Raw genomic sequence first — 12,052 nt, 5'->3', positions numbered from 1 at the left:
AAATGACATAATCTATGCAAAGTAGCGAGAGCACCTGGTGCCCAGGGAGCCCTTCCAAATGTTACCAAATTGAGGGGGGTCAGTTAGGACAGCAGACTGAAAAGCAGCCACAAAAAGGAGTGAGGACCAACAGGGAGGCCCAGCAGGAAGGTGTGGTGGGAGCTTCAGATCTGACACTGGAAAAGTAAGATTAGCTCTAAAATGCTCCCTATGGATTTAACAACAAAGAAGTCACTAGGACCAGGCCAAAGCTGTTCAGGGTGGAAGCCGGACAGACTGTTTCCAAAGCAAAATAGGCAGCATTACTAGCATTCCTAAAGATCCAGGAATGAAGGGCTATCTTTAAAAAAGTTTAAAGGAGGTAGAGGTACACTTTCTAAGGATCAAAGTAATACATGATCAAGGAAGAAAACCTGCAAAATCAAGTACAAAGAGAGGGGAAAGTTTATTCCCTCGTCCAGCAAGACCTGCATTTTCTCCTGGGTGTGCGCATTTATAGCAGGATGATAGACAAGACTAGTTCATCTTGTCATGTGACAATCATAGTCTGTATTTGCTCAATACTTTGAAAACCTATTATTTAAGAATACTCAAGGAAAACTTGAAAGAATATTCTCCTGATGTCAGAGTATATTAAGACTTTTCATGTGTGGGCGCCTGGGTGGCTCAGTTGGTTGAGCAACTGCCTTCGGCTCAGGTCATGATCCCAGACTTCCAGGATCGAGTTCTGCATAGGGCTCCCAGCTCCTTGGGGAGTCTGCTTCTCCCTCTCTCATGCTCTTTCTCACTCATTCTCTCTCAAATACATAAATAAAATCTTTAAAAAAAAAAAAAAGATTTTTCATGTGTATCACAAAATCCAGAAGTCATAAAAGAAAGGATACAAGTCTACTTCATCAAAATCTAAACTTTCTGCATGGGAAAAAAAAAAAGCCACTATAAACTAATAGAAACATGAATGATAAACCAAAAACACAGATGAAGAACAAAAGTTTACCCTTTGAAGTATATCAAGAGCTCCTTCAACTCAGTGTGAAAAGGATAAATACAGGGCGCCTGGGTGGCTCAATCAGTTAAGCCTCTGCCTTGGACTCAGGTCATGATCTCAGGGTCATGAGATCGAGCCCCCACTAGGCTCCCTGCTCAGCAGGGAGTCTGCTTCTCCTCTCCCTCTTCTCCTCCCCCACCCACTCATACTCTCCTTCTCTCTCTCAAATAAATAAATAAAATCTTAAAAGAAAAAAAGGATCAATAACCAATAAAAACTCAAACTCTACGACACAGAGTTCATGGAAAGTGAAATAAAAATTGTTCTCAGATAGCTGACCAGATACTCTACCTTAATTGTAATGAGAGATGCGAATTAAAACGACACAGAGATATGTTTTCTCCCTCATCAGTCAGGCAAAGATCAAAACCGATAACGGTGACGTGCTGACAAGAGTAGGAGGAACAAGAGTTCTCGCTCCTTGCCAGGAGGGCTCACTTAGTATAACCTCAGTCTGCCTGTCCTCGTTGCTGGGATCCTTTGAGTAAGCAACTCATTTCTAGAAAACTATCCCACTGATACACTCACATGTGTGAAATCACAGATGAACATATTCATTGTAGTTTTATCTGTAATAACAAAAGATTGGAAACAACCTAAAATTCCATCAGTGGGGGATGGGTTAATAAATGGAATACAAGGGCTAAAAGGAAGGAGACATTGCTGTATCTCCTGAAAAGACACGATCACTACAACACATGCAACATAGGAAGCAAGACGCAGTGTTAATCCACCACCACTTGTGTAAAAGAGTAAAACTAAATCGTGGGAAGTAGGAATATTTTGCTTATCAATGTATAGAGTATTTCTGGAAGGAATCACAAGGGGAAAAAACTTGTAGAAGTACTTGTCCCTAAAGATATCAACTGGTTGGCTCAGGCAGGGTGGAAGTAATTAATTTTCCATGGAGTATCCTTTGGTACCTTGTGAATTTTGTGCCATGGGTATGTGTCACCTATGCAAAAAGTAAAAAATAAAAATACAGTATTTTAAACAAAATGAATCTATAGACCATTTTATTTGTCTTTATTTTTTTGGTGGCTCTTGCTCTTTTTTAGTGGTCTTTCTCTGTCACACCTTCATCCTCTTCTATTTCCCTTCTTTCCCTCCTCTTGTCCCTTGCCCCACCTGTAATAAAACAACTTAAAAAATTAGCATCTGCTGACATTTTTGTCTATACCAATAACTGTTTTATGGTGATGATTTCATTCAATTTTCACAACCACCCCAGAAGGAAAGTTTTCTTTGCCATAGTTTGCAAATGAGGAAACTCAGGCACAGGGGATTGAAGACTTGCCCAAAGCCCTACCAGCAGTAAATGATGCGGCTGGCATTTAAACTAAGTCTGTCTCTGAATTCCATGCTTCTTTTAGTAAACTGTACTGCCTGCAGCACAGAGTAAATACACATACATACATATTTTTAAATTTATTAAATAAAGTGGGATACCTGGGTGGTTCAGTGGGTTAAGCCTCTGCCTTAAGCTCAGGTCATGGTCTCAGGGTCCTGGGATCCAGCCCCATATTGGGCTCTGCTCAGCAGGGAGCCTGCTTCCCCCTCCCTCTCTACTTTCCCCTCTGCCTACTTGTGATCTCTCTCTCTGTCAAATAAATAAATAAAATCTTGAAAAAAATATTAAATAAAGCATTACAGTCTTTGTAATTTGAAAACTTGAAAATCAAGAGAGCTTAATATTTTATATGACCTATAAAAACATGTACACGGAGAAAATTTTTTATATTAAACTATTTTCTATTTCTAAATTCTTGATTATTTGTGATAGGTCAATTGAAAGGATACCCCACCTTTCATTCATTCATCAGCCCCAAGCATCTGGTAAGGGTTCAAAACTGTGCTTCCTATTCATTAGCATTGGAAGATGGAGCCCTCAAGAAACTTTCAGTCCACTGCAGAGAGAGCAATATTAATGTTTATTGGGCTTCTCCTATGTGCCAGGCAGGGTGCTAAGCATTTTACATAGGTTTCAACAACTGTATGATATAAGGTATAATTGCTTCCCCTTCGTTTTACGAAGGAGAGAAATGAAGCTGGGATGTTCAGTAACTTCAAAGCTGACTATAGCCTGAAATGACAGAACAGGGATTTGAACCCAGGCAGTCCAGCTCGAGAGCCTGCGACATCACGATACTGCCTGGAAACTAATTAGTACAGTACATGATGCTACAGGAGAGCCCAGAGGGGAACCTTCACTATTCCTGGAAATGGGTCAGCGAAGGCTTCCGGGAGGATCAAGGCACGCAGTCTGCGTCTTGATGGAAGTTCAGAACCAAGAGATGTCGTGGCATCCGCAAGATGTCATTCTATCCTGTGATGAAACTGTTAGGAGAAAACTTACATCCTTTGGCAAGGGGGGGAACAAAAGCAGAGAACCTCATGTGGTCTGCCTGGGAGCTGTGCCATGTAAATGGAATCAAGTTCCTAATAGGGAGTTTTACATTTTACTCAATATTCTGAAGTTTAGCTATGACGCAGTCAAGTATGAACCAGGTTCCTGTCATCATGCGGGTGCCCTTAGAAGGAGGCAGGGGGTGGATTTAATGGCACTGTTTGTTTTCCTAATGAAATGTCCTAGAAATATGCAACAGAACTGTAACGGAGATGAATCAAAAGGAGGATGCAGTACACTAAGACACAATGCCAAGAATAACAGCAGGATAAGTCATTCCTCGTGATTTGGGTACAGTTAATTGCTAAACTTGTGATCCAAGAGGCAATCCTTTGGGGACCCTAAGAATGCTTCAGGGCTCCTCTCATTCTGTCCACTAAGGACCCCAAAGCTGGACTCCTGATTCATCAGTCTGGTTGGAATGGCACAGTGACAACACAGAAATCTACTAAGCCTGTGGGCTGCCACCTTGCCATGTCTAATTCTCTCACAGAGACAAGTCTCCTGCCCCTAATTCGCCCATGGCTCAAGAGCTGGGCCTCCCCTCTGCCCTGATCTACTATGGTATGAACCAGTATCTGGGGAAACTGGAAGGACATCCAATTCTGTAGAACAGAAATTTTCCCCTGTGCACATCCTGATTCCCCCAAAGTCAGCTGGTGGCCTGTTTATACAAACTGCAGACTTCATTCTACAATACAGCAGCGGCATGCTTTGACCAGAATAATTTCTTTCCTTAAAAAAAACCTTGTGCCCGGGGCGCCTGGGTGGCTCAGTGGTTAAAGCTTCTGCCTTCGGCTCAGGTCATGATCTCAGGGTCCTGGGATCGAGTCCCCCATCGGGCTTTCTGCTCAGCAGTGAGCCTGCTTCCTCCTCCTGTCTCTCTCTGCCTGCCTCTCTGCCTACTTGTGATCTGTCTGTCAAATAAATTAAAAAAAAAAATCTTAAAAAAAATAAAAAACCTTCCTAGGAACATCACCAAGGGCAAGGGAAGCAAGGGCAAAAATGAACTATTGGGATTTTATCAAGATCAAAAGCTTTTGCACAGCAAAGGAAACAGTTAACAAAACCAAAAGACAACTGACAGAATGGGAGAAGATACCTGCAAACAAAATATCAGATAAAGGGCTAGCATCCAAAATTTATAAATTTATAAATTTAGCAAACTCGGCACCCAAAGAACAAATAATCCAATCAAGAAATGGGCAGAAGACATGAACAGACATTTCTGCAAAGAAGACATCCAGATGGCCAACAGACACATGAAAAAGTGCTCCATATCACTCAGCATCAGGGAAATACAAATCAAAACCACAATGAGATATCACCTCACACCAGTCAGAATGGCTAAAATTAACAAGTCAGGAAATGACAGATGCTGGCAAGGATGCGGAGAAAGGGGAACTCTCCTACACTGTTGGTGGGAATGCAAGCTGGTGCAACCACTCTGGAAAACAGCATGGAGGTTCCTCAAAATGTTGAAAATAGAACTATCCTATGACCCAGCAATTGCACTACTGGGTATTTACCCTAAAGATACAAACGTAGTGATCCGAAAGGGCACATGGACCCAAATGTTTATAGCAGCCAAACTATGGAAAGAACCTAGATGTCCATCAACAGATGAATGGATAAAGAAGATGTGGTGTATATATACACAATGGAATATTATGCAGCCATCAAAAGAAATGAAATCTTGCCATTTGCGACGATGTGGATGGAACTAGAGGGTATCATGCTTAATGAAATAAGTCAATCGGAAAAAGACAAGTATCATATGATCTCCCTGATATGAGGAAGTGGAGATGCACCATGGGGGGTTAAGGGGGTAGAAGAAAAATAAATGAAACAATATGGGATTGGGAGGGAGACAAACCATAAGTGACTCTTAATCTCACAAAACAAACTGAGGGTTGCTGGGGGGAGGGGGTTTGGAAGAAGGGGGGTGGGGTTATGGACATTGGGGAGGGTATGTGTTATGGTGAGTGCTGTGAAGTGTGTAAACCTGGAGATTCACAGACCTGTACCCCTGGGGATAAAAATATATTATATGTTTATAAAAAATTAAAAAAAATTTTTAAAAAAACCTTATGCCCAACTGCCTTTGAAGTGTAAGAGCAAATAATGCCTTTGATACATGCTTTTCCTGCATTCCTTAAATAGTACCTCTATGACCACCAATCTCTGATTGCATTATTTTTGCCTCCAAAATATCCCTTTATTCCCTTGAGCCCACTGGTATCCCTTCCCCTTCATAGGAAAGCTGGTTGGTAGCATTTGCCAATTTCCATAGTGTAAACACTCCCACCTTGTCTACTGTGAAGCTACCGGTGGAAATCATTCAATGCAGAGTTGGGAAGAAATGAGCACATTGGCTCTCTTGAGCTGAACCAGCCAGCCCCACCACACCTCTGCCTGGGCTCCATCCTAGTCTTATGCTGAGACGGTTGCTCAGCAGCCATTATTTATCTCACCTCTACTCAGGGAGGTGAGCACATTTATATGCAGAAAGTAGTATCGAAAGGAAAAGCAGAAAACACACTATGTATGATATTTTTCTATTTCCCGTACTTTTAGTTATGTATAGGTACATAGAAAGGTAACAAGGATGATTACAACCTCGTGATAACAATGATTATCACTCAGTGATCAGATTATTTTGCAATTTTTTTCCTTTTTGCCTTTCTCTATTTTCTGTTTTCTACACTGAATATGCATTACTTGTGTAATTCTTTTTGAAGTTAAAAATAATTAAAATTTTGAATACTGATCTGTTCCTGCTTGTATGATGACTAATAAACCTGCTATTTCCTTGCATTGAAATGTCTGAGCTTCAACATCTTCTATATCGGTTTATTCTGCCTGTGGCGACCATGATCCCAGGCATGTCAAAATGGGAGGGTCCCCAAGCACCCACACTCAGATGTGAACTAGAAGACAACATTAGACTTTCAGATTTCCAAGAACTATTTCCCATAGAGTCCATGAAGAGTAGGCTCTGGATTATTAGGCATGGTTAGTGAAGAGCCACAGAATACTGAATACTGGAGCAGGGAGGAAATTTGGAGAGTATCTCTCTAATGGATCCCTGAGATCAGAGAGCATTTCCCCCCAAATCCTCTCGTTATTCATCATGACGGTGCTCATCTCTACCAGAAGCCGACACTGAAGAAACACAAGAAACCAAAGGTTCAGCAATGCAATGAAAAGACAAGCCTAATTCATAGAAATATTACATTCAGCCAAAAGTTCTTGCTGGTAGCAAAAAGCCCAAACCTCCTTCTGAATCCTGCAATCCAAGACAAGTCAGGAAGGCTGAAAGGGGCCTTCACAAACCTGGCCAACAGAGTGGCCACATGACATCAGATGGAAAAAGCCCAGAATCCAAATTTCTTCTCACACCTGACCTGCCCCAGACTATTTTACATACCTGCTGTCTTCAATGGCTTTACTGGGGCCTCAGTCAACAAACCTGCCACAGAGAAAGGAGTATATATTACAGCCTCTTTGCTGATTGTCCTGAAGGACAAGAGAATCTGAGGCAGTTAGCAGCAACTGCTTAGGTATGAAGGCCCCAAACAAACCTATGGAAATGCAGTCTCTCCTTTCAAAGGCTCATTGGCTCCCAAGAAAAGTATGACCAGAAGACAATTTCAAATGCCAGAGTGGAGGAAACCACTTTGTGCATCCTGTTCACTTGCCAAGCTGACTAGTGCAGCAGGCCGTGCCTTCCCTCCTGCCACTACCTGTCACCTGTAGCAAAGTAGCACAAAGCAACATGTCTTCCAAGATGGGAGACAAAGGGCCGTAATCCCACAGAGCCCTTTGGGGGATACAATACTGTTGCTCAAACCCAGACCACTGTGGAGACCCCACAACACAGTAGGAGCTACAGGTCCAACAGACCAAAGGGACAGCAGACCACCAGCCCAGCTTCCTGGGAACCCAGGCCACTAAGGCCACCCCTACACAGTGAGGGCAGCACCCCCTAGAGCCATGGCTATGGTCAAGGATTCTGCTCTGCATTGCCTACAACCACACCCATACATAGGTATACAGAACTCACTAGCTCAGCAGAAATTACTTATGATTCTTTGATCTGCTTACCTGGATCTGAATTCTTCTATAATAGTTTTAAGTAATCCAGGTGGACCCTTCTTCAGGAATAAGCCCCAACATTCAGAACACTCTGAATTACAGAGTGTTCAAAATGTCCAAAGTGTATCATGGAAATTATTCCACCATGAGAACTACAGAGACCTTCCCTACCCTCATAGATGCAGCTTGTGAAGTAGAACATATATGAGGTTTGGTTCAGAAAGACAAAGACACTCTCTTTTCAGCAAATAAGTAGCCAAAAGGGCAGGGAAAGGGGGTGAAATACGTCATAGCCAGCCCAGCAGAATCCCCTGGTCTTACCATTACATGTGATGCTTTCAAATGGGTTCTTAGTACCTTAATTTTGAGGGAAAGAGTGGAAGGAACCAGCCATTGCTTTTGCATGTTTAGTTTCTGCCTATGACACTGAACTCAAGAGAACTGAGACCTTTGGAGAAACCAAAGATGGTTCAAATGACTCGTGAGAATAAATTAACTCAGTGCTCCTTGCTGACAAGTTGACGTTTCCTTACTGTAAAGCAGAACCAGCAGCCACTGACACAGAAGGCCTGCCCCACAGATAGAGAAGAGATGAAGCACTGAAACTGAGCCTGAATGACCTCCCCTGTCCCAGGGCGCAGGGCCAGTGAGACTCCTTCAGTATCAGAAAACCAAATTCTCATCACCAAACCAGCTTCAGAGAAGCTGGCTTATTAACATCAGGAAATTCAAGCATTCTCTTCCAGGCCTAGAGACCAGAGGAAAGGGGACGTGAGGAGGGGGGGGGGCGGTCCCCAAGGCAAGGGGAGTCTACACTGTGGCCCCAAGAGAGGCCACTTCCCTCCTAAAATGCCTGGGATTTTCCACCTCAGTAGGGGAAGGTATCAAGGCAAAACACTGATAGCAAAACAATGAGGGCCTCCTCACTGACCTCCACGTATAGTGTGGGATCAGGCACCCAGCAGGCCGATATGCCCCTTTCCTGGGTTAGGGAGAGCGAGGCACAACCCCAGCACACCTTTGCCCTCAGAAAAGCTGAAGCCAAATCAAGAAGTTACCAGGAGTGACAACTGGGCATCAGAGTTCAAACTGGGCTGGCCAGGACTGGGATTGGGCCAGGCTGGGAACTGTCCAGAGCTCTGGTCTCTAGGTAGGGCTGTCCTCCAAGATCAGCCAGCCCTTTCCAAGTAGACATACCAAATATCCTTCATATTCTCTCTCTCAGTAAATACCACCGCTTTTCCCAAAGCAGACATTTTCTAGAGCCTTACTGACCTGGTGTCCGCTTAGCGGGAGCCAACCCCAGAAGGAGCTGTTAAATAACCCACTGTTTCAGTCTTTTTATGACTTAGTGACAAGTGAAACCATATTCTGACAGCAATTGCAAGTTCCCTAGTACCCAATGACTTCTCTTTTGTTCTTGGGATACTCCCTCTCACTAGATCACAGACCCACCCATCCCCAGTCCCTGGAATAAAGACAGAGACACTCTCTATCTTTATTGGATGAATGGATGGGTTCCATTCCAGGGGTACCCCAGGTGGCTCAGTCAGTTAAGTATCTGCCTTTGGCTCTGGTCATGATCACAGGGTCCTGGGATCTAGCCCCATGTCAGGCTCCCTGCTCAGTGGAAAGCTTGCTTCTTCCTCTCCCTCTGCCTGCCACTCCCCCTGCTTGTGTTCTCTCTGTCAAGTAAATTTAAAAATCTTTAGAAAAATAATAATAATAAAGACAGAGAGAACAACACCACATTCTAACCTGAGATGTGGAGAACACCTCTTCTCCTGAGAGCCTAAGGCCAAATGGAAGTTACTTTTTCTCCTTCACCTTGAATGCAGTGATGAACTCTCTGAAGTGGACCCCACAAACATGTAGGAAAGCAGTCATGGGCAGTATTCTGAGGGGCACAGACAGGACCAGCCAGCCTAGATAAGGTGGTAAAGGATGCAAAGCTACTTGGGTTCTCATCTTCCTGCCCACAGGTTCCCATCGTCCTGCCTTTCTTAGTCTCAGCTGCCCATCACTTCAAATCAGCTATGGTGCAATCCAAAAACTGAGGCTATTAATAAATAAAGTGCTGACAGCATGGCCTTTCCTGGTCATTTTTTACATATTAAAATATGATGCATGAGTTCTCCAAGTAGAAGATCCGCTGAGATCCAAAGAAAAGAAGCTACCGTGGTGGAGTTACAGATGTTATGTTAGTGCTTTGGAGCAAAAAAGAGCCCATTTTTCCCACAAGCAAATGCCAGCCCAAAGCACTGATACTAATATAAATCCTAAAGGTTTGCAATGTGCAAGGTGGCAGACAGTATCCTCCAGCCTCCCCATACACATGCATTCCCATCTCCACACCATTTGCTCTGATGCACAGAAGCATTAGGTTGCCAGAAGTATAAGGTCTGATGAAGTCATACTGCCTCACCCTAAAGGGCCACTTTCAAGACTATGAACAATGATGATGACCATGGACAGGGAAGGCTGGGGGTTTCTGTCATAAAAACACTTGGCAGAAAGCCTTGGAAATGGTGTAGGAGAAAAACACAAGCAGGCTCAATATCCAAATTGAGAGACCAGCCTTGGGGACCTTAATGTTCTCAAAAAGGGGAGAAACCACTTTTTTCCTTCATTCTTCACTTTTGCCAAAAGGCGTTTTCAACAAAACATAGAATCTCATTTCTTCAGAGGAAGAATAACTGGGAGACCCCAGCTGATCACTGGCACTGAGGCCTGGCTCATTCACAGCAGGCAGGACCGCACGGGGGACGACAGAGCTGAGCTAAAGGACCTCTCCAAGGCAGGGACCCTGTGCACAGAATGTTACGGAGATCAAATGTTTCCTCCGGCATTGCTGATGAAGGAGAGTTAGAAAACAGGCAAGCAGGGACAAGGGGCCCATCCCTAAGAGGAAACCACCCTTAAAAGGATCGTACACCACCCTGGAAGGAGCCCTCCACCCTCTCCCATGTGATAGGTAGATAAAAACCTGATTGGATGATGGGCACAGGGAGGGTTAATCAGATTAAAATAGCCCACTAACAAGTCCATAAAAACCTCTAGACTTAAAAACTTCCAGGACAACCCTCTCAGTTCCCCTCCCTCTTTGGGACTTTGTACTACCACTCCATAAACCTTGTTTTGCTGCCCATCATGCTACCTGGTCTACCTCTTCATTCTTTAAGCAGCATGACCAAGAAACAACAGGCACTGAAGGAGAAAATCCTGTAACATTACTACATACCAGGCATTTTTCACACTTCATCTTTCAGTCTTCACAACAGCGATATGGGAAGCACTGCTATTATCTCAGTTTTATTAGATGAGCAAACAAGAGCACAGATCCTTGGGGGAACTTAGCCAAGGTCATACAGTAAGTGTCATAGAGCTGGGCTTTAAATCCATGCTGTACAACTCAAAATCCTGTGCTCCATGCAGTAGAGAACTGCCTAGGTGGCATCCACACAACAGGAAATCATAGTGTGTGTATATTTACGTACAAATGTGCATGCATGTGTGTACAATATATAACAATCATGTAAATCCAGAGTGTTCCAGAGGTTTTCCAGAAGTATGTACCTAGGTTGCTAAGAAAACCTCACCCAGCTTAGGGTAACAGAGGATTTAGTTGAAAATGCTATGGGTCATGGATGCTTGGGTGGCACAGTTGGTTAGTTGGTTGTGTCTGACTCTTGATTTCGGCTCAGGTCATGATCTCAGGGTTCTGAGATGAAGCTCTATGTGGGGCTTCCCACTCAGTGGGGAGTCTGCTTAAGATTCTCTCTCTCCCTCTGCCCCTCCCCTTGCTCTCTCTCACTCACATGAGCATGCGCACACGCTCTTGCTCTCTTAAAAATCTAAAAAGAAAACATGTGGGTCAGGGGCTACCTCTGAGGAGAGGACCTGGAAAGGAAGGAGATTTACTTTTCCCTGTATGTCTTGATGTCATGTTTGAACATTTTATCATGATACATGTACTTCCTACTTTAAAACCTTGTATTTTTTAAAGATTGCATTTATATATTTATTTGAAAGAGAAAGAGCACAAACAGGGAGAGCTAGAGATGGAGAAGCAGCTCCCCACTGAGCAGTGAGCCCAGCATGGGACTCAATCCCGGGACCCTAGATCATGACCTGAGCAGAAGGCAGATGCTTAATCAACTGAGCCACCCACATGCCCCTTTAAGAACATTTAACTGAAAAGAAAAATCTGTATGTGGTTGAGTCACTAAGTATTTGAAATTTACCGAGTCATACTTTCTAAAACATAGATATCTGAGAAAAAGCAATCCCACATTACAGAGGCCTACTGCATGCATCACAGCGGGGGCCAGGAGAGATGGCTTCATTCAGTGCAGGAGAGAGGACTCGGCTGGGGGTGTCTGAGTTGCTCAAGACCCAAGAACAGTAAAAGCGAAAACATTCAACCATCCTCTCCCATTTTCATTTTCAAACAAAAAACCCCACTACCGCCACAGGACCTGTCTCTGTTTAGAAAGTCA

General features: G+C 43.6%; 1 long non-coding RNA gene across 1 annotated transcript in view; it reads right to left on the bottom strand.

Moving 5' to 3' along the window:
- Positions 1-2,035: 2,035 nt before the first annotated feature.
- Positions 2,036-12,052, bottom strand: part of LOC309845586 — a 41,082-nt gene continuing 31,065 nt past the window's right edge. The window contains exon 3 of the long non-coding RNA XR_014301356.1: positions 2,036-2,176. This is a non-coding gene — a long non-coding RNA (uncharacterized lncRNA). The remainder of the gene's footprint in view (positions 2,177-12,052) is intronic.

The sequence above is a fragment of the Mustela nivalis genome, assembly GCF_964662115.1.
Source record: "Mustela nivalis genome assembly, chromosome: 12".
NCBI lineage: Eukaryota > Metazoa > Chordata > Mammalia > Carnivora > Mustelidae > Mustela > Mustela nivalis.
This window is presented reverse-complemented; position numbering and strand designations above follow the sequence as displayed.